Source organism: Pseudophryne corroboree, chromosome 2 (assembly GCF_028390025.1).
Source record: "Pseudophryne corroboree isolate aPseCor3 chromosome 2, aPseCor3.hap2, whole genome shotgun sequence".
In the NCBI taxonomy this organism is placed as follows: Eukaryota; Metazoa; Chordata; class Amphibia; order Anura; family Myobatrachidae; genus Pseudophryne; species Pseudophryne corroboree.
This window is the reverse complement of record NC_086445.1, coordinates 619,174,793-619,192,619: the sequence shown is the minus strand read 5'-3', so window position 1 is coordinate 619,192,619 and position 17,827 is coordinate 619,174,793. Positions and strand designations below refer to the sequence as shown.

Genomic DNA, 17,827 nt, shown 5'->3' with positions numbered 1-17,827 from the left:
TACCCTTTTTGAAGAACCTTGGGTTAATCCTGATAAGAAGTTTCAGATCCCTAAAAGGTTACTCTCATCTGTTTCTTTTCCTCTGGAGCATAGGAAAAAAAGGGAAAATCCACCGATAGTGGATGCATCAGTCTCTAGGCTGTCACGTAAAATTGTATTACCTGTTCCTGGTGCAGTTTCCTGAAAGACAAGGCTGTTCGTAAAATTGACTACACTCCAATCATTGTACACAGCTGCTGGGGTGGCCCAAAGACCCACTATTGCATGTGCATGGATCACTAAAGCCATTTCAAAATGGTCAGGTAACCTTATTGAGGGGTTAGATTCCTTATCTAGGGGGATGTTGTCTTACTCCTGCAGCATATACAGGACTCTGCGAACTTTATGGTGGAAGCCATAAAGGAAATAGGCATACTTAACACACGCACCACCGCTATGGCATTGTCGGCATGCAGACGCTTGTCGCTACACCAGTGGACTGCTGATGCGGATTCCTTGAAAGGCGTGGAAGGCCTACCAATCACAGGAGAGGCCTTGTTCAGAGATGAAATAGACAAATGGATCTCCACAGCTACTGCAGATAAGTCTACGTATCTTCCTTCCGCAGCCCCCCCAACCAAGAAGACTTATTCAGCTTCTAAGTTACAGTCCTTTCGGATGGCCAAATTCAAGGGCAAATCCAGAGGTGCTTCTACATCCTCCAGCGGCGTAAGACGTAAACCATGCAAACCAGCAACAGCAGGTGCTCAGGAACAGAGCTCAGGCTCTGCTTCCTCAAAGACTTCAGCATGATGGTGGACCGCAATGCCTGGAAGGCTGTCAGGTGGGAGCTCGCCTACAATTCTTCAATCAAACCTGGTCAAATGCATGCCAGGATCCCTGGGTCATAAATCTTATTTCCCAGGGATACAGACTGGAGTTTCAAGAGCTCCCACCTCACAGATTCTTCAAATCAGGCTTGCCAGTTTCACAAGAGGCAAGTATAATTTTACAACATGCCATCCAAAAACTAGTACAGACTCACGTCATTGTACCAGTTCCACCTCATCAGCTAAACAAGGGTACTATTCCAACTTGTTTGTAGTACCGAAACCGGACGGTTCGGTAAGACCGATTTTGAACCTCAAATTGTTGAACCTGTACTTACGAGTGTTGAAATTCAAGATGGAGTCTCTGAGAGTGGTGATCTCAGGTCTGGAGGAGGAGGAATTCCTAGTGTCTCTGGATATCAAGGATGCGTACCTTCACATTCCGATCTGGCCGCCTCACCAGGCTTTCCTACAGTTTGCACTGCAGGACTGTCACTACCAGTTCCAGGCCCTGCCATTTGGTCTCTCCACAGCACCGAGGGTGTTCACAAAGGTGATGGCAGAGATGATGTTTCTACTCCGCAAACAGGGCGTGAACATAATTCTGTACCTGGACAACCTCCTGATAAACGCACCGTCCAGGGAAAGGTTGCTGGACAGCATTGCTCTCTCAACCAAACTTCTCCAGGATCATGGGTGAATTCTGAACCTTCTGAAATCTCACCTAGAGCCAACACGGAGGCTCCCATTTCTGGGAATGATACTGGATACGGAGTCGCAGAAGGTGTTCCTTCCATTGGAAAAGGCATTAGTGATCCAGTCGATGTTGATGTCCTGAAGCCAACCCGGATATCGGTGCATCGGTGCATTCGCCTTCTGGGGAAAATGGTGGCCTCTTACGAGGCTCTTCAATACGGAAGGTTTCATGCAAGACCCTTTCAGCTCGATCTGTTGGACAAATTGTCCGGATCGCATCTTCACATGCACCAGAGGATCCGTCTGTCTCCAAAAGCCAGGATCTCCCTTTTGTGGTGGCTACAGACTTCTCACCTCGTCGAGGGTCGGAGGTTCAGAATTCAGAACTGGATTCTGTTAACCACAGATGCAAGCCTCAGAGGTTGTGGAGCAGTCAATCAGAAGGAGCAGTTTCAAGGAAGATGGTCCAGTCAGGAAGTCGTCCTTCCAATCAACATTCTGGAACTGAGGGCCATATACAATGCCGTTCTGCAGGCCTCACATCTTCTTCAAGATCAGGCCATTCAGGTTCAGTCGGACAATGTGACGGCAGTAACGTACATAAACCGACAGGGCGGAACAAAAAGCAGAGCAGCAAAGTCAGAGGTGTCAAGAATTCTCCTCTGGGCAGAGAGACATGCTGTGGCATTGTCAGCGGTCTTCATTCCAGGAGTAGACAACTGGGAAGCAGACTTCCTCATCAGACATGACCGGGGGAGTGGGGCCTTCACCCGGAAGTGTTCAGGTGCTTGACAAGTCGATGGGAATATCCACAGATCGACATGATGGCCTCTCATCTCAACAAGAAGCTCAAGCGGTATTGTTCCAGGTTGAGAGACCCACAGGCAGTGGTGGTAGATGTCCTGACAACTCCATGGGTCTATCAGAGGGTGTACGTGTTTCCTCCACTTCCTCTGATCCCAAGAATTCTTAAGAGAGTAAAAAGGGAAAAGGTTCAAGCAATTCTAATTGCTCTGGACTGGCCAAGAAGGGCCTGGTACGCAGACCTCCTGGAGATGCTCCTCCAAGATCCGTGGCCTCTTCCTCTTCGCGAGGATCTTCTGCAACAGGGCCCGTTCATCTATCATGACTTACCGCGGCTAAGTTTGACGCATGGAAGTTGAACGGCTGATTCTAGCCAGTAGAGGGATCCCTAACATGGTTATCCCAACTATGATCCAAGCCAAGAAGGGGGTAATGTCTAAGCATTACCATCGTATTTGGAAGAAATACGTCTCTTGGTGTGAGAGCAGAACATTTTCTGCGGTGGAATTCCATCTGGTATGTTTCCTGCTTTTTCTACAAGCAGGAGAGGATGTGGGCCTACGTGTGGGCTCCATAAAAGTCCAGATTTCAGCCATGTCCATTTTCTTTTAGAAACAATTTGCTTCTCTCCCTGAGGTCCAGATGTTCTTGAAAGATGTTCTGTACATCCAACCTCCCTTTTTGCCTCCCACGGCACCTTGGGATCTTGATGTGGTGCTGCATTTCCTCCAATCAGACTGGTTTGAACCATTACAGGAGGTGGACGTAAAATATCTTACATGGAAGACCGTCACACTGTTGGCTTTGGCTTCAGCAAGACATGCGTCGGAGCTGGGGGCTTTGTCTCACAAAAGTCCCTATTTAATTCTCCATGAGGATAGAGCTGAACTCATAACTCGTCAGCAATTTCTTCCTAAGGTGGTGTCTGCATTTCACATCAACCAACCTATTGTGGTTCCGGTTGTCACCGACACCTCTGCTACTTCAAAGCATTTGGATGTCATGAGGGCTTTGAAGGTGTATGTGAATAGAACAGTTCGTCACAGAAAGACGGACTCACTGTTTTTTCTTTATGATCCCAATAAGGTTTGGTGTCCTGCTTCAAAGCAGACAATTGCACGCTGGATCAGACTTACTATCCAGCATGCTTATTCCACGGCAAGTTTGCCATGTCCAAAATCTGTACAGGCCCACTCTACTAGGTCGGTGGGATCTTCTTGGGCAGCTCCCTGGGGTGTCTCGGCTTTACAGCTCTGCCGAGCAGCTACTTGGTTAGGTTCGAATACGTTCGCAAAGTTTTACAAGTTTGATACTTTGACCTCTGAGCACCTTCAGTTTGGTCAACCAGTTCTGCAGGAACCTCAGCACTCTCCCACCCGGTTTGGGAGCTTTGGTACATACCCATGGTACTAAATGGACCTCAGTATCCTCTAGGACGTAAGAGAAATAGGATTTTAATTACCTACCGGTAAATCTTTTTCTCGTAGTCCGTTGAGGATACGGGGTGCCCTCTCAGTGCTTCGTTCTTCCTGCACTGTTACTTGGTTAAGTAATGTTGGTTCAGCCATTGCTGTTCCTGTTTCAAGTTTGGTTAGCTTGGCTTTCCTCTTGTTGTGTGTGCTGGTTCGGTATCTCATCACTATCCTTATCTATCCTTCTCTCGAAGTATATCCATCTCCTCGGGCACAGTTTTCTAGACTGAGTCTGGTAGGAGGGGCATAGGGGGAGGAGCCATCCCACACTATCAAATTCTTAAAGTGCCCATGGCTCCTAGTGGACCTGTCTATACCCCATGGTACTAAATGGACCCTTAGTATTCTCTATGGACTACGTAAAAAGGATTTACCGGTAGGTGATTAAAATCCTATTTTTTGAAAACTGGTGAGTACCCCCCTGGATTCTTTATTTATCGGCCTGGGGGTGGTGAGTGCAGGTGTGCACCCCATTTCTGGGTATGGCGAGTGCGGTAGTTCCCTGTATATGTATATATGTGGTTAATTTTTCATTAACCTATTCTGTGATTATATCTTTCTCATGCACCCCTTCAAAGCTCATTTACTCTTAACCTGTGTCAGCTGCTTCCCTAGTGGTAGTTTGTAAGCTGTGTGGGTGACTGACTCACCTTTAAAAGCCATAAGTTAGTTGGCAGGTGAGCTTTAAACCTGGAAGCACAATTTTAATTTGTCTCTAATGTGATAGCAATGGCCAGGTTTTAAAAGTCAAGGTGATACAGTAGGATCTGCAGAGAGATGGGGTCCCATTAAGTTGGGCTGCAAGCTTAAATGCATCGTACAGTCTATGAACTAAAACCCTATTATTTATTTATGTTCTGATGTATTGAGGTGAATGAATACTGGGCTCTCTGTATTATACATATACAGTGTGTATATATATATATATATATATATATATATTAGGGATGAGTGGGTTCAGTTCTCAGAGAACCGAACACTACCAAACTTTGCCTTCCGAGCCCGGATCCGAGTCAGGCTCGGGTTTTCCCTCCTGACTCGGAAACCCGAACGCGGCAATCCGTCATCATTCCGCTGTTGGATTCTCGCAGGATTTGGATTCCATATAAGGAGCCGCGCGCCGCGGACATTTTCACTCCAGTCTCGAAGAGTGTAGTGAGAGGACATGTCTCCGTCCTCCAGTGTCTGTGTGGAGGCGGGAAAGTGGGGTGGCAAGTCTTGTGCTGTGTTGTGCTGCTCAGTTCAGTCCAGTGTAGTCACAGTGTATTGTGCTGCATCAGTCCAGGCAGTCACAGTGTTGGTGTCCTCTCCTGCCAGTGTAGCTGTATAAAGTGGTGCTGTGTTGTGCTGTTCAGTCCAGTGTAGTCAGTGTATTGTGCTGCAGCAGTCCAGCCAGTCACAGTGTTGGTGTTCTCTGCTGCCATATATCCAGTGTAACTGTATAAAGTGTTGTTGTGTTGTGCTGCATCAGACCAGTGGTAGTGTCCTGTCTCATCAGTCATTCCAGTGACGATATACGCTGCTGCTATATGTCCACTGCTGCCATATAATAATAATAACAACAACCACAAGTCTCTTACAGTATTGTTGTGTTGCATCAGACCAGTGGTAGTGTCCTGTCTCATCAGTCATTCCAGTGACAATATACGCTGCTGCTATATGTCCACTGCTGCCGTATAATAATAATAACAACAACCACAAGTCCCTTACAGTCTTGTTGTGTTGTGCTGCATCAGACCAGTGGTCGTGTCCTGTCTCATCAGTCATTCCAGTCATTCCTGTGCCGCATATTGTCTCATATAACTCCCAAAAAATAATGGAGAACAAAAATTGAGGATAAAATAGAGAAAGATCAAGAAGAACCACTTACACCTAGTGCTGAAGCTGCTGGTACTAGCCATGACATAGACGATGAAATGCCATCAATGTCGTCTGCCAAGGCTGATGCCCAATGTGATAGTAGAGGACATGTAAAATCCAAAAAGCCAAAGTTCAGTAAAAAGTACCAAAAAAAAAAAAATTTAAATGGTCTGAGGAGAAACGCAAACTTGCCAATATGCCATTTACAACACGGAGTGGCAAGGAACGGCTGAGGCCCTGGCCTATGTTCATGGCTAGTGGTTCAGCTTCACATGACAATGGAAGCCCTCATCCTTCCGCTAGAAAAATTAAAAAAGAGTTAAGCTGGAAAGAGCACAGAAAAGAACTGTGCATTCTGAGATGGTATCACAAATCCCCAAGGAGAGTCCAAGTGTGTCGGCGGTTGCGATGCCTTACCTTCCCAACACTGGACGGGAAGAGGTGGCTCCTTCCACCATTTGCACGCCCCCTGCAAGTGCTGGAAGGAGCACCCACAGTCCAGTTCCTGATATTCAAATTGAAGATGTCACTGTTGAAGTACACCAGGATGGGGATATGGGTGTTGCTGGCGCTGAGGAGGAAGTTGACAATGAGGATTCTGATGGTGATGTGGTTTGTTTAAGTCAGGCACCGGGGGAGACACCTGTTGCCCATGGTATGAAGAAGCCCATTGTGATGCCTGGGCAAACTACCAAAAAAGCCACCTCTTTGGTGTGGAATTATTTCTCCACAAATCCGGATAACAGGTGTCAAGCCATCTGTTGCCTCTGTCAATCTGTAATAAATTGGAGTAAGGATGTTAACCACCTAGGAACATCCTCCCTTATACATCACCTGCTGCTCATTCATCAGAAGTCAGTGTCAAGTTGCGAAACTTTGGGTAAGAGCGTAAGCAGTCCACTGACACCTAAATCCCTTCTTCCTCCTGTAACCAAGCTCCTGCAAGCCACACCACCAACTCCCTCAACGTAAACTTCCTCCTCAGTCAGGAACATCAGTAGTCCTGCAGGCCATGTCACTGTCAAGACTGAGGAGTCCTCTCCTAACCGGGATTCCTCCATAGGATCCTTGAGTGATACGCCTGCTGTTGTTGCTGCTGGGAGTCAATGGTCATCCCAGAGGGGAAGTCGGAAGACCACTTGTACTACTTACAGTAAGCAATTGACTGTCCAACAGTCCTTTGTGAGGAAGATAAAATATGTCAGCAGTCATCCTTTTGCAAAGCGGATAACTGAGGCCTTGACAGCTATGTTGGTGTTAGACGTGCGTCCGGGATCCACCATTCGTTCAGTGGGAAATGTTTGAGGCACTGTGTCCCCGGTATCAAATCCCATTTAGGTTCCACTTCTCTAGGCAGGCGATACCGAGAATGTACACAGACGTCAGAAAAAGAGTCACCAGTGTCCTACAAAATGTGGTTGTATCCAGTGTCCACTTAACCACGGACATGTGGACAAGTGGAACAGGGCAAACTAAGGACTATATGACTGTAACAGCCCACTGGGTAGATGTATGGCCTCCCGTTGCAACAACAACAGTAGTGGCACCAGTAGCAGCATCTCGCAAACGCCAACTCGTTCCTAGGCAGGCTACGCTATGTATCACCGCTTTCCTTAAGAGGCACACAGCTGACAACCTCTTACGGAAACTGAGGAACATCATCGCAGAATGGCATACCCCAGTTGGACTCTCCTGGGGATTTGTGATATCAGACAATGCCACCAATATTGTGTGTGCATTACATCTGGGCAAAATCCAGCATGTCCCATTTTTTGCACATACAATTAATTTGGTGGTGCAGAATATTTGAAAAATGACGGGTGTGCAGGAGATGCTGTAGGTGGCCCGAAAAATTGCAGGCCACTTTCGGCATTCTGCCACTGCGTGCCGAAGACTGAAGCGCCAGCAAACACTCCTGAACTTGCCCCGCCATCAACTGAAGCAAGAGGTGGTAACGAGGTGGAATTCAACACTCTATATGCTTCAGAGGATGGAGGAGCAGCAAAAGGGCATTCAAGCCTATACATCCACCTACGATATAGGCAAAGGAGGGGTAATGCACCTGACTCAAGCGCAGTGGAGAATGATTTCCGTTTTGTGCAAGGTTCTCCAACCCTTCGAACTTGCCACACGTGAAGTCAGTTCAGACCATGCCAGCTTGAGTCAGGTCATTCCCCTCATCAGGCTTTTGCAGAAGCAGCTGGATAAATTGAAGGACGAGCTAAGACGGAGCAATTCCGCAAAGTATGTGGGACTTGTGGATGGAGCTTTTCATTTGCTTTGCCAGGATTCAAGGGTGGTCAATCTGTTGAAATCAGAGCACTACATTTTGGCCACCGTGCTCGATCCTAGGTTTAAAGCCTACGTTGTATCTCTCTTTCCAGCAGACACAAGTGTGCAGAGGTGCAAAGACCTGCTGGTTAGTAAATTCCAGCGGAATGTGACCCGTCAATAGCTCCTCCTTCAATTTCTCCCGCCTCTGGGGCTGCAAGGAAAAGGATAAGATTTCCTAGCCCACCCGCTGGCGGTGATTAAGGGCAGTCAGGAGCAAAAGCTGACATCTGGTCCGGACTGAAGGAGCTGCCAATGATTACTGACATGTCTACTGTCACTGCATATGATTCTGTCACAATTGAAAGAATGGTAGAGGATTAAATGAGTGACAGCATCCAAGTAGGCATGTCTGACAGTCCGTACATATACTGGCAGGAAAAAAAAAGGCAATTTGGAGGCCCTTGCACAAACTGGCTTTATTTTACCTAAGTTTCCCCCCCTCCAGTGTGTACTCCGAAAGAGTGTTTAGTGCAGTCGGTGACCTTGTCAGCGATCGGCGTAGGAGGTTACTTCCACTAAATGTGGAGAAGATGATGTTCATCAAAATGAACTATAAATTCCTCCGGGAAGACGTTTACCAGCAATTGCCTCCAGAAAGTACACAGGGACCTGTGATAGTTTATTTCAACCCGTCATCAGGATACACATAATATTATGTGTATCCTGATGACGGGTTGAACTAAACCCAAAACTGCGATATCAAGGACTGTGTCTCTACCAGTTATTGAACGTCCAGTGAGTGCCATCCTCCGAGTATATTTATATGCTATCTTCTTGATGCAACCTCAAGGCAAGTTAAACTATTGGGCTTTTGTGAGTGTGTGTATATATATATATATATATATATGATCAGCTTCCAGGAACAGGGTAAGTATGTGGGGGGGGGGGGGGGGGTTGGGAGGGACTGAATGAGTTATAACACTGAAAGATGCAGAGAAGCAGAGTGTGGGGTTGAGGTGGAGTGGTATATATATGTATGCAAACCCGCATGAATGTAGTATATTTTATGATTCTCTAATATACTAAACTATTTATATATATCAATTTTTATTTTTATATATATATATATATATATATATATTTATTAGCGATGTGCACCGGACATTTTTCGAGTTTTGTGTTTTGGTTTTGGATTCGGTTCCGCGGACGTGTTTTGGATTCGGTAGCGTTTTGGCAAAACCTCCCTGAAAATATTTTGTCGGATTCGGGTGTGTTTTGGATTCGGGTGTTTTTTTACAAAAAACCCTCAAAAACAGCTTAAATCATAGAATTTGGTGGTCATTTTGATCCCATAGTATTATTGACCTCAATAACCATAATGTCCACTCATTTTCAGTCTATTCTGAACACCTCACACCTCACAATATTATTTTTAGTCCTAAAATTTGCACCGAGGTCGCTGGATGACTAAGCTAAGCGACCCAAGTGGCCGACACAAATACCTGGCCCATCTAGGAGTGGCACTGCAGTGTCAGACAGGATGGCACTTCAAAAAAATAGTCCCCAAACAGCACATGATGCAAAGAAAAAAAGAGGCGCAATGAGGTAGCTGTGTGACTAAGCTAAGCGACCCAAGTGGCAGACACAAACACCTGGCCCATCTAGGAGTGGCACTGCAGTGTCAGACAGGATGGCAGATTTAAAAAATAGTCCCCAAACAGCACATGATGCAAGGAAAAAAAGAGGTGCACCAAGGTTGCTGGATGGCTAAGCTAAGCAACCCAAGTAGCCGACACAAACACCTGGCCCATCTAGGAGTGGCACTGCAGTGTCAGACAGGATGGCAGATTTAAAAAATAGTCCCCAAACAGCACATGATGCAAAGAAAAAAAGAGGTGCACCAAGGTCGCTGGATGGCTAAGCTAAGCGACCCAAGTGGCCGACACAAACACTTTGCCCATCTAGCAGTGGCACTGCAGTGTCAGACAGGATGGCAGATTAAAAAATAGTCCCCAAACAGCACATGATGCAAAGAAAAAAAGAAGCGCAATGAGGTAACTGTGTGACTAAGCTAAGCGACACAAGTGGCCGACACAAACACCTGGCCCATCAAGGAGTGGCACTGCAGTGTCAGACAGGATGGCACTTCAAAAAAATAGTCCCCAAACAGCACATGATGCAAAGAAAAAAAGAGGCGCAACGAGGTAGCTGTGTTACTAAGCTAAGCGACCCAAGTGGCCGACACAAACACCTGGCCCATCTAGGAGTGGCACTGCAGTGTCAGACAGGATGGCACTTCAAAAAAATAGTCCCCAAACAGCACATGATGCAAAGAAAAAAAGAGGCGCAACGAGGTAGCTGTGTTACTAAGCTAAGCGACCCAAGTGGCCGACACAAACACCTGGCCAATCTAGAAGTGGCACTGCAGTGTCAGACAGGATGGCAGATTTAAAAAATAGTCCCCAAACAGCACATGATGCAAAGAAAAAAAGAGGTGCACCAAGGTCGCTGTATGGCTAAGCTAAGCGACCCAAGTGTCCGACACAAACACCTGGCCCATCTAGGAGTGGCACTGCAGTGTCAGACAGGATAGCACTTCCAAAAATAGTCCCCAAACAGCACATGATGCAAAGAAAAATGAAAGAAAAAAGAGGTGCAGGCATCGCAACCGACACAATTGGACTCTCCTTGGGGATTTGTGATTTAGAAGAACGCACAGTTCTTTGCTGTGCTTTTGCCATCTTAACTCTTTTAAGTTTTCTAGCAGGAGGATGAGTGCTTCCATCCTCATGTGAAGCTGAACCACTAGCCTTGAACATAGGCCAGGCCCTCAGCCGTTCCTTGCCACTCCATGTCGTAAATGGCACATTGGCAAGTTTACGCTTCTCCTCAGACGATTTTGATTTAGATTTTTGGGTCATTTTACTGAGCATTATTTTTTTTAATTTTACATGCTCTCTACTATGACATTGGGCATCGGCCTTGGCAGATGACGTTGATGGCATTTCATCGTCTCGGCCATGACTAGTGGCAGCAGCTTCAGCACGAGGTGGAAGTGGATCTTGATCTTTCCCTATTTTACCCTACACATTTTTGTTCTCCATTTTTTAATGTGTGGAATTATATGCCAGTAATATATCAATAGCAATGGCCTACTACTATATATACTGCGCACAACTGAAATGCACCACAGGTATGGATGGATAGTATACTTGACTACACAGAGGTAGGTAGAGCAGTGGCCTTCTGTACCGTACTGCTATATAGTATATACTGTTGGTCAGCAAACTGTGCAAAACTGAAATGCACCACAGGTATGGATGGATAGTATACTTGACGCCACAGAGGCAGGTAGAGCAGTGGCCTACTGTACCATACTGCTATACAGTATATACTGGTGGTCAGCAAACTGTGCAAAACTGAAATGCACCACAGGTATGGATGGATAGTATTCTTGACGACACAGAGGTAGGTAGAGCAGTGGCCTACTGTACCGTACTGCTATATAGTATATACTGGTGGTCAGCAAACTGTGCAAAACTGAAATGCACCACAGGTATGGATGGATAGTATACTTGACGACACAGAGGTAGGTAGAGCAGTGGCCTACTGTACTGTGCTGCTATATAGTATATACTGGTGGTCAGAAAACTGTGCAAAACTGAACTGCACCACAGGTATGGATGGATAGTATACTTGACGACACAGAGGTAGGTAGAGCAGTGGCCTACTGTACCGTACTGCTATATAGTATATACTGGTGGTCAGCAAACTGTGCAAAACTGAAATGCACCACAGGTATGGATGGATAGTATACTTGACGACACAGAGGTAGGTAGAGCAGTGGCCTACTGTACCGTGCTGCTATATAGTATATACTGGTGGTCAGCAAACTGTGCAAAACTGAAATGCACCACAGGTATGGATGGATAGTATACTTGACGACACAGAGGTAGGTTGAGCAGTGGCCTACTGTAACGTACTGCTATATAGTATATACTGGTGGTCAGCAAACTGTGCAAAACTGAAATGCACCACAGGTATGGATGGATAGTATACTTGACGACACAGAGGTAGGTAGAGCAGTGGCCTACTGTACCATACTGCTATATATTATATACTGGTGGTCAGCAAACTGTGCAAAACTGAAATGCACCACAGGTATGGATGGATAGTATACTTGACGACACAGAGGTAGGTAGAGCAGTGGCCTACTGTACCGTACTGCTATATAGTATATACTGGTGGTCAGCAAACTGTGCAAAACTGAAATGCAGCACAGGTATGGATGGATAATATACTTGACGACACAGAGGTAGGTAGAGCAGTGGCCTACTGTACCGTACTGCTATATATTATATACTGGTGGTCAGCAAACTGTGCAAAACTGAAATGCACCACAGGTATGGATGGATAGTATACTTGACGACACAGAGATAGGTAGAGCAGTGGCCTACTGTACCGTACTGCTATATATTATATACTGGTGGTCAGCAAACTGTGCAAAACTGAAATGCACCACAGGTATGGATGGATAGTATACTTGACGACACAGAGGTAGGTAGAGCAGTGGACTACTGTACCGTACTGCTATATATATAGTTATACTGGTGGTCAGCAAACTGTGCAAAACTGAAATGCACCACAGGTATGGATGGATAGTATACTTGACGCCCAGGCCCGGCGACAGGGGGGTACAAAGGGGACACCTGTGACGGGCCCCGAAGCTCAGGGGGGCCCCAAGGATCATGACCACAAAAAACAGAGCAGTAGTACCTAATTATGTTTTTAAAATCATGCACTCCTGCCACCTGCAAATTAAGAACAAAAACTATTTATAATTACAAGCGCGCAACCTCCCCCCCCCATTACCCAGTCACTTGGTCCAGTCCCTTGCGTTGCCGTCGTGACGCTGGACTCTGGACTGGAGCCGCGCCCACGGACGTCATTCTCCTGGTCCCCGGACTTTGTAGCTTCACAGGTATGCCACTGCCCTCGGTATAGAGAAGCCGCTGCCGGAGGTGCAGGGAACCTGCTGCCGGAGGTGCGGGGGACCTGGTGCCGGAGGTGTGGGGAAGCCGCTGCCGGCAGTGCAGGGAAGCCGCTGCCCGCTGTCTGGGGAAGCTGCCGGCGTCACCTTATGCCCTGTTCTTCCCTATTAATATCCCTTATAAAAGCCTCATTCCCCCCTCTCCCCCCGGTGCCTGTCACACAGGATTGTATATTGGTATAATACAGTATATAGTGTGTATGTATGTATATATATATATACACACACACACACACACACACACATATATATACACTCTGCAGATAAAAGGCGGCAATTGGAGACGTTCAAATCAGTGACATAAAGTGACATGTTTATTCAAAGTTTCAGGGTCAAGCTCCCGTCAGTCATCAGGATAACAGAATACAGTGTACAGTAGTGCCGCCTCTCATCTGCAGAGTGTATACCTGGGGCACATGCCCTAATGAAGAGGTCACCAGGGCAAGTAACATCTGTTGGAGGATATGTTTGAGTGCCGGTTCATATGGATTTTACATATATATATCCGGAAGAACGAGGCGGCAGTCAGAGGCTTGGAAACACTCTTTTCACGTTTCCAAGCCTCTGAGTGCTGCCTCGTTCTTCCGGATTTCTACAGGAGCACCAGAGCAAGACAGCCGCATGAGGCAGCAGGAGTGCCGGGGTCTAGGTGACATATATATATATATATATTAACCACCCTCGGCTTTAAAAGTAGGGGGTTGAGGGGGCCCCAGAGCTATCAGTGTACCGGGCCCCAAAATTTCTGTTGCCGGCCCTGTTGACGCCACAGAGGTACGTAGAGCAGTGGCCTTCTGTACCGTACTGCTATATAGTATATACTGGTGGTCAGCAAACTGTGCAAAACTGAAATGCACCACAGGTATGGATGGATAGTATACTTGACGACACAGAGGTTGGTAGAGCAGTGGACTACTGTACCGTACTGCTATATATATATATATATATATATATATAGTTATACTGGTGGTCAGCAAAATTCTGCACTGTCCTCCTACTATATACTACAATGCAGCACAGATATGGAGCGTTTTTCAGGCAGAGAACATATAATACTGGTGGTCACTGGTCACTGGTCACTGGTCAGCAAAACTCTGCACTGTCCTCCTACTATATAATACTGCTGGTCCCCAGTCCCCACAATAAAGCAATTAGCACACTGAGTACAGATATTTGCAGCACACTGAGCACAGTCAGATATGAAGCGTTTTTCAGGCAGAGAACGTAGATATTTGCACTTGCAGCACACTGAGCACAGATATTTGCAGCACAATTTGCAGCCCACTGAACATAGAAACTGAGAGGACACCAGCCACGTCCTCTCACGATCATCTCCAATGCACGAGTGAAAAATGGCGGCGACGCGCGGCTCCTTATATAGAATACGAATCTCCTGAGAATCCGACCGCGGGATGATGACGTTCGGGCGCGCTCTGGTTAACCGAGCAAGGCGGGAGGATCCGAGTCTGCCTCGGACCCGTGTAAAATGGGTGAAGTTCGGGGGGGGGGGGGGGGGGGGGTTCGGATCCCGAGGATCCGAACCCGCTCATCACTAATATATATATATATATATATATATATATATATATATATATATATACACAGATATGGAATCCCGCACTCTCATCCCATAGTACTAAATACTATGTACTAGTACTAAATACTGTATATAGTGTGTGTGTGTGTGTGTGTGTGTGTATGTGTGTGTGTGTGTGTGTGTGTGTGTGTGTATATATATATATATATATATATATATATAGTGCAGTATTTCCCACAGTAGTGGGAATGATGGCACTCTCCAGACTTAATAAATAGCAATAATCAAAAATACGTTTAATTAAAAAAAGGATAGATCTCACAGTTCCAAAGCGATATCCAAGTATACACCAATGTTTCGGTCCACGCCAGGACCTTTTTTAAGGCATATGCAGCACAGCCAATGAGCCAACAGTAGTCACAATAGTAAACAGGGAACTGGAATGCATTTTTGATTATTGCTATTTATTAAGTCTGGAGCACATTATATACAGTATTTAGAACTACACTAACATTATTTGTGCAATGTACCCATTTTTGTCTTTATGTGCCCCCATGCTAATATATGCCCCCCCTATGTCTGTATGTATGAGGCCCTCCATGTTATCTGTGCCTATGACTGTATGTTCCCCCCTACATGTTATGATTTGTGCTCCCCCATACGTTCTGCATTGTGGTTATCCACATGTATGTATTTCCCTGTGCTCTGCCCCCCCCCCCCCCCCAATTTTGTATGTTCTTTACTGTGCTCTTCATCCCCTATCAGTACATGTCTTACTGTGCCCCATCTGTATGTCCTTTAAAATGTTATTATCTATTAATGCCCACTCCTTATGTTCTCTAATGTGCTCTTTATTATTAATCCTCCTTCCATCTATATCCTCCATAGTCTCCTCCACAACCCCACACCCTGTCTTAAAGTTATTGTACCCCGGCCCCAATCCGCAGCCTGTATTGTGCTCCCCCTTCCACTGCCGGACAAATGTTCAGTTGTCTAGGCAACAGATGCTGCATACTGTATGCACCAATTCTCAGAAGGGGTTGTCACTCATGCTACGTCCCTGACTACTCCAGTGTTTCTGTCCAAGCACTACTGTACATTATCTCTCCGTTACAGATCAGTGATGCCCAGCTTGTCATTACATGAATTTGCAGAGAGCCAAGTTGTATAAATTTATGTCACCTTTTCTCTCCAGAAAGAGGTATCTTCAACTAATGGCAACAGATGGCCTAATTCAGAGTTGATCGCAGCAACAAATTTGTTAGCAGTTGGGCAATACCATGTGCACTGCAGGTGGGGCAGATATAACATGTGCAGAGAGAGTTGGATTTGGGTGGGGTGTGTTCAAACTGAAATCTATATTGCATTGTAAAAATAAAGCAGCCAGTTTTTACCCTGCACAGAAACAATATAATCCACCCAAATCTAACTCTCTCTGCAAATATTATATCTGCCCCCCTGCAGTGCACATGGTTTTGCCCAACTGCTAACAAATTTGCTGCTGCGATCAACTCTGAATTACCCCCAGAAAGCGGAAAAAACATGCATAACCAAGATATCAATGCATAAACTCTGAGCACCAGGCAAATCAGATAAAGAAGTGTGAAAGCAGGTCAATTTAAGACTATTTTAATAAATGGGAAATATGTCATTTAACAATGTCATTCGAAACAGGAGACCTGCCATCAAATGTTTATTTGGTCTAAGTACAACTAAAGTAGTTCAATAAATTAACTAATTGTTTAATAAACATACACATTGCTTGTTAGTTGTTACAGTGTTATAAGTGAATTTGGCAGTAGTTATTAACCTATTGAAATGTCCGACTATGCTTTGTGCAGTATTCAAATTTGGAAGGTAAGATTACTGTATGTGATAAACATAGAGCAGACATGTGGGTTAGTGGATGTATTCATTTGTCCATGATTTTTTTTTTTTCCATTTTATTCCAAATTAAAAAATATGCTACCAAATAAAAGCTATAAATGTATCAAATATATCAATATGACTATTCGCTTGGCCATGGAAGAATAATATACTGTACATGTGTCCTTGACAAAACAGTAGTATTCTTTTATTTATTATTCTCTACCATAGATATTTTCTTCAAGAATCAATCAAGGAATAGGGGGACATGTACAGTACTAAGCAGTGATAAAAGTGGAGAAGTGAACCAGGTGGAGAAGTTGCCCATGGCAACCAATCAGCTGCTCTGCATACATTTATAGTATATTGAAAAACAAAGAAATTGGAAACCGCACTGGTATAGTTGGTGTATGTGTATAATGATAGTTATCTGTATAACCTGATAATTGAATTTAAGGTTCAAATCCTTATTTTGGGGAGCAGATACGTAAGGTAACACATTCCTTATTTTTTTGTATCAAAAAACTACCCATCAGTGGTGCTCCCCCGAGTCAGTTATTCGCAGTATGAACATGGAAAAAAGAAAAAAGGAGACTCTTGTTGGGAAGCACTCATATACAGATAATGTTGTACGACTAAATGTCAAAAATAGCTAACTAAAATACAATATTTTATTAATTCTCATTAAAATTAATTATTGAGGAGTTCAATGTGCGCCGATATTTGTTATATAATGACATTGCGAAAATATAAAGAGTAATATATAAATTGCAAGGTGCAAATACCTAATTCAGGCCGAGATGGGTATATCTATGATTTTGTTAATAATTATACTCCAACTGTAGGACAACCTGTGATAAAAAGTTGCTCATTTGTTGTAAATATGACCGTCATTTGTAAACTGCTATATATCCCAAATGGGAATTCTGATCCTAGCAGATGGTTGAATCATAGGTCATGACCGAGATGTAAGACAATGCTCTATATTGGTGACAGATGGGTGGCAAATATTTGCAGTACCAGGGTGTTCCTTGGTAGTCTCCTATCCAAGTACTTAACCCGGCCCTCCACTGCTTGGCTTCCAAGATCAGATGAGATTGGGCATCTCCAGCGGGGTATGACCGCAGACCTTATGCTCACCCTTGTCACACTGTGTCCAAAATTGGGCACAGGTAGGAGCCAATTAGCGTTGTTATGTGAGCCACAGGTATCGACACAGCTGATTTGATGTGGAAATCAAAAGATTTTTTATCATGGATGATAAAATATAACAAAGGATTAAATACCCATCTAAATTTTCAAGGCTTAAGTAGTCGCAGTACAAGTAGGAAAAAACCTATATGCTGCACAGTTATCACATGTATGTAAATCAATCATTAATTCATAATATTATTATAACTGTGCAGAAGAAGGAAACCTCCAAATTTGGTCTCCAAAACCATAATGAACATATGAGATT

The 17,827-nt window shown here is 44.9% G+C and overlaps 1 pseudogene; it reads right to left on the bottom strand.

Moving 5' to 3' along the window:
- Positions 1 to 17,376: 17,376 nt before the first annotated feature.
- LOC135051639 (5S ribosomal RNA) lies at positions 17,377 to 17,497 on the bottom strand (annotated as a pseudogene).
- Between the last annotated feature and the right edge of the window lie 330 nt (positions 17,498 to 17,827).